General features: G+C 46.2%; 1 protein-coding gene and 1 non-coding gene across 2 annotated transcripts in view; one reads left to right on the top strand and one right to left on the bottom strand.

Annotated features, from left to right (window-relative positions):
• Positions 1-8,569, top strand: part of MAN1C1 (mannosidase, alpha, class 1C, member 1) — a 152,307-nt gene that overhangs the window by 37,090 nt on the left and 106,648 nt on the right. The gene's annotated exons all lie outside the window — the stretch shown is intronic.
• TRNAG-CCC lies at positions 7,253-7,325 on the bottom strand. The gene has a single exon. It is a non-coding gene; the product is annotated as a tRNA-Gly (tRNA).

An 8,569-nucleotide genomic window follows, 5' to 3' on the forward strand; every position in this document is an offset into this window, starting at 1 on the left:
TTTCTCTAGGGGAATCTTCCTGACCCAAGGATCAAACCCCAGTGTCTTGCATTGCAGGCAGATTCTTTAGTGTCTCAGCCACCAGGGAAGCCCCAGAAAATCAGAGATTGTGTAATTTTAAGGAACTTAACTTAGACCTGAGGCTGATGGGTTTGTTTCTGGAGTTTCCTTAAACCTTAGAAGGGGTCTAGGCTGTATTCCGCATAGAGACTAGGTTAGTCCTCCAATTCTGGATAGAGGGGCCCAGCATGGCAGCCCGTTTGTCCTCCACATTCTTCTCCATGATCACCGATGTCACTAATTCCTAGTGTGGTTACTACTAAATACTGCCCGTGTTCTGCTCATTACCACCCTTTCTTCCCCAAATCTTATGGTACATGTGAATCCCTACCTTTTAAAATGTTCAACTCTAGAATTAAAAAAAAATTTTTTTTTCTTTTATTTAAATCCCTATTTTTCACATTAGGTCATTTGACAATGTTGGTTTTTAGACACCAGAATAGTTTAAAATCATTGGGGGGAAAATCTGCCGTACTAGCTTTTGCTTGGAAAACAGTTGTCAAGGAAATAGATTTTTGCAAAACATTGCTTCCCAGGAGAGCTCTCTCTTTCCATGTATCCCCACACTGAACATTATTCTCCTGTGCAATGCAGTAGGCAAAGGTACCATTGGCAGGTAATTTGTCTAGTCAACATCTAATTATGAATTAAAACCCTTGCTGTCACATTCTGAGGTCGGCAGCCAATGGTGGACCAAGTTCAAATTCAGTTTATAGTCCACCTGCAATGTTCTTGGACTTATAGAAACGACAGAAGATTTCTTGGCCCTGGCCCTAGACAGGGAATAGGATTCTGTAAACTCTATTAGTAGACAATAAGAGGCACCTGATAGATGGAGCTGAAATTGCAAAACATTGTTCCATTAAAAGAAAAGGTGAAGGCTCCCGGGGCAGAGGCTGTGACTCAAGGCGCTCACATAAGGAGATACTTATCTCATGATTAGACGCCAGCCAGGGGTACTTGGAGAATCTGTCACTGGTAGACATGCTAGTGTATGTATGATCTGCTCAGTTGTGAGCAGACCTCATAAGTGAGGCTGGGGGATTTAATTATCACTTGTGAGAACTTGGGCAAGAAAGTGCTGGCCCAGTTAGAGTTATGGCCAGTGACACTGGCAGGTGGTTAATTAGAGACCTCTCCAGTCCATGCGGGTGCAGGGCCACGTGTAGACAGGAGGAGAGTTGGTGACAGAGAAGCAGAGAAATGATCACGTCTCCATTATACCCGTTTGTGTCGGGATCTGTTGTACTTGCAGTCATCTATAATTACAGAAGCTGAGATACTGTGGGATGGTTATTGATACTATTCATTTTTGTCATGTTGCCTGGTAATGTCCCTCTGTGCCCAAGACATGCATGTTTCTATAGTTACGGGCTGAAGGAGTGAAAGCTTCCTCGCTCTTAGCCATTTTGCAATCACAATATTCTAAAAAGCTATTTTGAGAGATAGTCAAGCCCAGTCTGTGGGGTGAAAAATGGACCCATTGTGACGAGAGCCTGAGTCATTGAAAAGACTTCATTTAACCAGAGTTCATGATGCCACATTCCCGGGTAGCAAGACAGAAAAGCGCTCCTCAACAGTTAACTGCGCTTTCCTCTCTTTCAAGTTATGTTCAATCCCATTATAGGTCAATCTCTAGTTCAGGTCCCATTTTGCATGTCCCATCTGACTGCATGAGAAGCCAGAAGTTGTGAATCTTTAAGCTTTTGATGAGTTTCAACCTAAGAAATGGTCACTGATGGGGAAAGTGGCAATTTAGGTATCGCAGGTAGAGTCTGATTGCACCTCCGTGAGGTCAGTTATCTCCACCACCCTGCTGCTTCTGAAACTGCCCCATTAGCGGAAGAAATGGTGGCAGAGTTATCACCAGAAGTACTCCAAATCATTCTCTTTAAAGGTCACACTGGTGGAATTTGCAGATAACACCTGGGATTGCTCTTTTTTTTAAGTGGGAAAGCAGCTGCTCCAGGCATGAGGCGAGGTCATCTTTTGGGTTTCAGATCTCTAGTTAAGGCTGTAACCCCGCCAAAGTGGTGATCGCTTAAGGATAATTAAATTCTACATTGTTCACGCTAAACTCTTGAGATGGGCTGATTGGCATATTTAAATCTCATCTCCCAGGCATTTGCTAATTATCATAGTCTAGTTGGATAAAAACCTAATCAAATAGCTGTTTAGAGATGCTTTGCATTTTAAAACGTACCTCTGATTTTCCACTGGTTCTTTCCCTGACCTCAAGAGGGTTTAGACTTTTAAATGGTTTAAATAGCCACAGCAAATCACTCAGGAAACTTCATGCATTTTCATTTTCTCCTGTGCGTCATTTCCATCCTTGACCCCCTTTCCTCACCCTTGAATGAAGCTTTCTCACTCAGTGACTTCTCATCCACGAGGGGCCTGTTGAATCCCAGCTAATGAGGCTCATCTCTTCATTTTAAGTGGTACCAACCAGGCCCAGAGCCAGATCTGAGAGTGAATGGTTGTCACATCTTTCTCGGGTCCACAAATGTAATACCAACTCCATGGTGAAACTAAGGAGAATTTCCTTCTCCTCTTGCTCAGAAAAAGAAAAACAGAAAGAGCAGTTTCTTGGGCCAGCATGTTGAGTCGAAGCCACCCTTCCTAGAAAAGGCACCCAAGACTGGGTTTTTATTTTATTAACAGCAGCTGGAGAAGACCCTGACCCTGGCCCCACCCTCACCCTGGGCCCAAGCCTGCCAGCTGAACTGAGATTGTTTTAGGTAATGTTTTTTTTTTTTCTCAGCCACTGTGCTCAAAATTGGGAAAACATGACGGTTTTCTCCTTTAACAGAATATATGGCTGTCAGTGACAGAAGTCTCACCAAGGGCTTTCCTTTGTAGGCAGCGTCTAAAAGGGCCTGTCTTTGAGATTTATGAAAGAGCCCCCATGAGCCACCGTCACCCGTAGCTGTGCCTCAACAGCAAATACGGGGAAGAGGAATCTTGTGAAGGTTTTATCAAATCACCTGTCACTGGCCGTCAGCCCATTTGTCTCCTTTCTGTGAAAGGGTCTGTTTTGCCGGCTCTGTGGGAACTGCCACCTCCCTTCAGCAGGTGTACAGGCCCTAGCAGGAAGCCCAGATCTGGGGGCCGCTGAGAGCAAGTCTTCTCTTTCTTACTAGAAGCCAGAACGGCAGAGCTGGGGCAGGCGCACTTGATTACTTGAAAGTGTGCGTGGAGGGGTGGGGACTTGAGGGGGTGGGAGGAGAAAGCTCACACACAAGCCAACTGAAAGCCTGCAGGAGCCCTGATTCTGATCACTCAAACCATTCAAGGATCTGTGAAGCTCGAAGATCTAAGTTTTCTGTCTTTCCTGGTCGTCCCACTAGTTCATCAAGATTAGAGCCTTCTGGTTTTCGTAGTTAATTATTCTTTGGTCTTCTATTTCAGGGTTTTGAAATCAAATTGCTTGATGTTTTACTCTCTCCCGTGTGATTAGGTTATCTTTTATAATAGGGCTGCAATCATCCTTTCAAGAACACAGCACTTTAGCTCAGCACTGTCAAGGAAGATATCCTAAATGTCCCACGAAGTTTAGTCTTGTAGGAGTGAGAAAACACCACCACCCCCTGATTATGGATCCAGAAGTGCCGCCACACATCATCCATCATCACAGACCTAGAAAAATGAAAAGGAAACCTTCTTCGAGCTGTCTGATTAATGCAGACTCAAGGAGTGCTTATGGGGTGGCAGCTCCTTGGCTTCGTAGGACAAATGAGCCCCAGGACCTGTCTTTATATGGTGTTTGTAAGGCTGAGCAGGTCTGTTTACCACTTTGAAATTCTCTCTCCTGGTGTGAACAGGTAACCTTATCAGTGGGTTTCACAAGGCATTCTAGCCCAAAAATGAAAGTATGTACTTTGGAATCTCTGCTGATGGGGGACTAGAGGGGATAAAGAGAAAAGTCAAATGCATGTCTCAGGCTACACGTGGGAAACAGGAGGAATTTGGTGGGTTTTTTTTGGATACTAATTAAGATCTCAGCTCAATTATCGTCTGGAGACCTTCCTCGGCCACCTCCACTCATTCAATCATCCTCTCCCCCAATCCCTTGCTTGATTTTTCTCCACAGTGCTTATCACTATTCCGAATTACCTTGCTTATCTGTCTCCTTCTTATTGTCCATCTCCCTACACTAGGGTATCCAGGCCGTAAAGGTGGGAACCTTGCCTGTCTTCTTCACTGCTGCATGTACCAGAACATGGGGTACATTAGTAAAATGCTCAGTACACATTTTTTTAAATAAAGGTGAAGGGAGGTTGAGACAGGAACAGGAAGAGGCAAAGATTGGAATCAGACCTAGGTTTGAATCCAAACCCTCCACTTATTGGCTGTGTGCCCTTGGAATAGTTGCCAAACCTCTGTGAGCCTGAGTTTTCTATTCTGTAAAATGGGCAGGTATTAACCTGCTTCCCAGAATAGCAGTGGAGGATTACATGAGATAAAGTATATGGTAACTTCTGGCAAAGGGGCTGGTACAGGGAGGTGCTCAATAAACACTGGCTCATTCTCCAAGCCTTGATTAAAACAATTTTACCAGACAACAAACAGGGCCCTTTACTATCTAAGAGTGTCCAGTGGTCCTCAAGCCTCCTTCTTGTGTCTAGGAATGGTATCTCCAGGGGAAGTAGTACTAATCCTTTTTTGGCTCCAAGGAGAACCACTGTAAATGTAGGCAGTCTCACATGGTTCTAGATGCAGGAGTCAAGGATGGGGTCCTAAGGGTTCTGTACTCAGACCTGGTTCCTCAAGAGATGGCAGCACTGCCTGGAAAACAAGACTGCTGTTCTCCTGAAGTCTTTTGTTCTCATCCGAGGCTGAAGGTCTCCATGCACACCCCAAAGACCCTGAAACAGGTCACCGAGGCCCCTTGCTGTCACAGAGGTGCCACTAACAGCCTTTAGAAACTGGTTTTCAAGGCTTATCTTCCAGATTTCAAATGGCATTACCTCCCTAAACAACCTGGCAACAGAGATGACTTCTCTCTGCATTTCCGTCACGATCTCTCTACAGCTCCCTTTGGTATGTTCCTTGTTTTCACATAAACCTGTTTTTTTCCTCTTTCTTTTTAAAAATTCTTAACATTTAGACAAAGAACTGGTTCTGCCTCTCTCACGTTTCCAGAGGCCGCAGCCTCTGTTGGGGCAGCTTTAAAGCAGGTCATCCCCTCCCTTTTAGCAGACTGAGCCTTCGGGAACTAGAAATTTGGACGGTGCTTGTTTTCAAAAAGAAACAGTCCTCAGGATGGGCCGTGTGGCACTAGTTAGCAGCCAGTCCTCATTTTGATTCTGTGTGCCACATGCCATCCAGAGGTGCTGGGTTGATGTTTTGTTCATTCGCTCATTGGACAGTGAAGCAGCCTGGTGAGATGGAAAGGGACACAGCCTTTTGAATCAGTCAGACCCCAGCTTCAAACAGTGGCTCTGCCACTTGCCAGCTGCTGCTGCTGCTAAGTCGCTTCAGTCGTGTCTGACTCTGTGCGACCCCATAGTCAGCAGCCCATCGGGTTCCCCCATCCCTGGGATTCTAGAGGCAAGAACACTGGAGTGGGTTGCCATTTCCTTCTCCAATGCATGAAAGTGAAAAGTGAAAAGGAAGTCGCTCAGTCTGTCCAACTCTAGCGACAGGGTCCCAAATGTTGGGAACAGGAGACGCTCATCTTGCCTGGGAAGGCTGTAGAGAGGGAAGCAGTGTGCTGTTGTGATTAAGTGTGCAGATTCCCAAGCGGTCTTCTTGGATCCATTGCCTGGCCCTGCCTCTGTTTGTTCTGCATCCTTGGGCAAGTCAGTTAACCCTTCAGGGCTCAGCTGCTTCCTTCACCCTATAAAATAGGGAGAACAATGGTAACCCACCCTGCAGGGTTGGTGTAGGATGAAGTGCTTCTGAAAGGCTTAGCCCAGGACTCCGCCCCGGCTCGGGGCTCAGTACGTGTCCACCTCTGGATAACAGAGGTAACACACGCAGCCATTATTATTACAAATGTGCTTTGTTGACTTCCTCTGTTGGGACAGCCTCGTGCTAGGAGGTTGAGCCTGCGTTGGTGAATAGGCCACAGTTCAAGGGCAGGGGAGGCAGACATGAAAGAAATCATTATCCTGCAGAAGTCTGCAACACTGTCACCGATGGAAGACAGGAGGCTGTAGGACAGTGAATTCCAGAATGCGGGTACTATGCTCCAGAACCTTAGAATTCCTTTTGCAGAAAAAGGGCTGTGATGGGGTGGAAAGTGGTTTGGAGGCTGAGCGGGGCTTGTTCATTCAGTTTTCATTGGGAAATGCTAAGGCGCTGAAGTAGTATATTAGTTTCCTATTGTTGTAGTCACAAATTACACAAGTTTAATGACTTAAAACCACAAATTTACTTTTTTATGCTTCTGAAGATCAGAAGTCTAACAGGAGTGGCTTTCTGGGCTAGAATCAAGGTGTTGGCCAGGTTGCATTCCTCTCTGGAGGCTCCAGGGGAAAATCCATTCCCTGGCCTTTTCCAGCTCCTGGAGGTTCCCTAGATTCGTTGGCTTATGGCCCCTTCCTCCATCCTCAAAGCCAGCGATAGCCAGTGGAGTCCTTTTCACATCTCACCGTGTTGACGCTCTTGCCTCCCTCTGTCACTTCTAAGGACCGCATGCATCCACTGGGCTTACCTGGATAACCCAAGCTAATGTCCCCCTCTCAAGATCAGCTGATTACTAATCTTAATTCTATCTGAAAACTTAGTTCCATTTTACCATACATACTCAAAAGTTCAAGGGATTAGGACATGGTCACCTTTGGGGGGCCATTATTCTGCCAGACCTAGGTGGGAAGGTGCTGTATGTATTTGAGATATTATCCAAAGGCTGAAACTTGGAGAATGGAAGGGGCCTGGGAAGTGATCAGAGACAAGCCGTTCAAGCATGTTGCCTTGGAAAGCTCTTGGAAGCTCTTACACACAAACGACATTTAATGGCTTGGAAGCCTGGCGTGCTGTAGTCCATGGGGTCGCAGAAAGTCGGACATGACTGAGCAACTGAACAAAAACAACAACAATTTTTATTTTTATTCAATTTAAAATGATTTTTTTCTTTTATTTATTTGGCAGCACCAGGTGTTAGTTGTGGTACATAGTATCTTTACTTTTTTTTTTTTTTTTAGTTACAGCTTGAAAACTCTTGGTTGCAGCACATGGGATCTAGTTCCCTGACCAGGGATTGAACCTGGGCTCCCTGCGTTGGGAGCACAGAGTCTTAGCCACTGGACCACCAGGGAAGTCCCTAATGGCTTGCATTTTTAAAGGGCTTACTCTGGTGGATATATAGACCAAGGATGCAGGAGCAGGGCCAAGAAAGAATGCAGGGAGACTGTGCTGAGGTTAAGGGGCAGTGGTAGGCTGGGAGGCAGCTGGGAAAGAGAGAATGAGAGAGATCGTTGACAGACTTGCTGGAGAGTGAACATGAGGTGTGGAGTTGAAGGAAACTCCAGAGGACTCGGAGGTTTCAGATGTACAGTGCTGCCTTTTCCAGTCTTGGAAAGATAATGAATGTGGAGCCCACGGTCGCAGCCACCAGTGCTGCCACTCACAGCAGGGTTTTCTCTCTGCGGGGAGCTGTGCTGAATGCCTAGCCTTGTAATTACAGTCGGCCCTCCGTATCCATGGGTTTTCCATATGGATTTGACCAACTGAAATTCAGTCTGAGGTTGGTGAATCCATGGATGCAGAACCCGAAGATAAGGAGGACCAACTGTACCAAGTCATTTTACTTAAGGGGTTGGAGCATCTGTGGATATTGATATCTGCGGGAGGTCCTGGCTACCAAGGGACGACTGCAATCCTTACAGCCCTGTTGGAGGCAGGCATGGTAATCACTCCATTCTGTGAGAGGCATGGGCTGCCCTGGTAGCTCAGCTGGTAAAGAATCCACCTGTAATGCAGGAGACCCCAGTTCGATTCTTGGGTTGGAAAGATCTCCTGGAGAAGGCATAGCCTACCCACTCCAGTATTCTTGGGCTTCCGTGATGGCTCAGTCAGTAAAGAATCCATTTACAATGCGGGAGACCTGGGTTGGGAAGATCCCCTGGAGGAGGGCATGGCAACCCACTCCAGTGTTCTTGCCTGGAGAATTTCATGGGTAGAAGAACCTGGCAGACTGTGGTCCATGGAGTCGTAAAGAGTCGGACACGACTTAGCGACTAAGCACAGCACGTGAGAGGCAGAGGGTATTGTGACCAAGAGTGTAGACTGTCTGGGTTTGAATCCTGGCTCTGCCACTTACTTGATGTGACACTTGGGCCTGTGCCTCAGTTTCCTCATATGAGAATGGGAGTAATGATATACTAACCTTAAGGCAGAAAGGGAAGAGGAACTAAAAAGCCTCTTGATGAAAGTGAAAGTGGAGAGTGAAAAAGTTGGCTTAAAGCTCAACATTCAGAAAACGAAGATCATGGCATCCAGTCCCATCACTTCATGGGAAATAGATGGGGAAACAGTGGAAACAGTGTCAGACTTTATTTTT

Source organism: Bison bison, unplaced genomic scaffold (genome assembly GCF_000754665.1).
Source record: "Bison bison bison isolate TAMUID 2011002044 unplaced genomic scaffold, Bison_UMD1.0 scf7180017864516, whole genome shotgun sequence".
Lineage (NCBI taxonomy): Eukaryota > Metazoa > Chordata > Mammalia > Artiodactyla > Bovidae > Bison > Bison bison.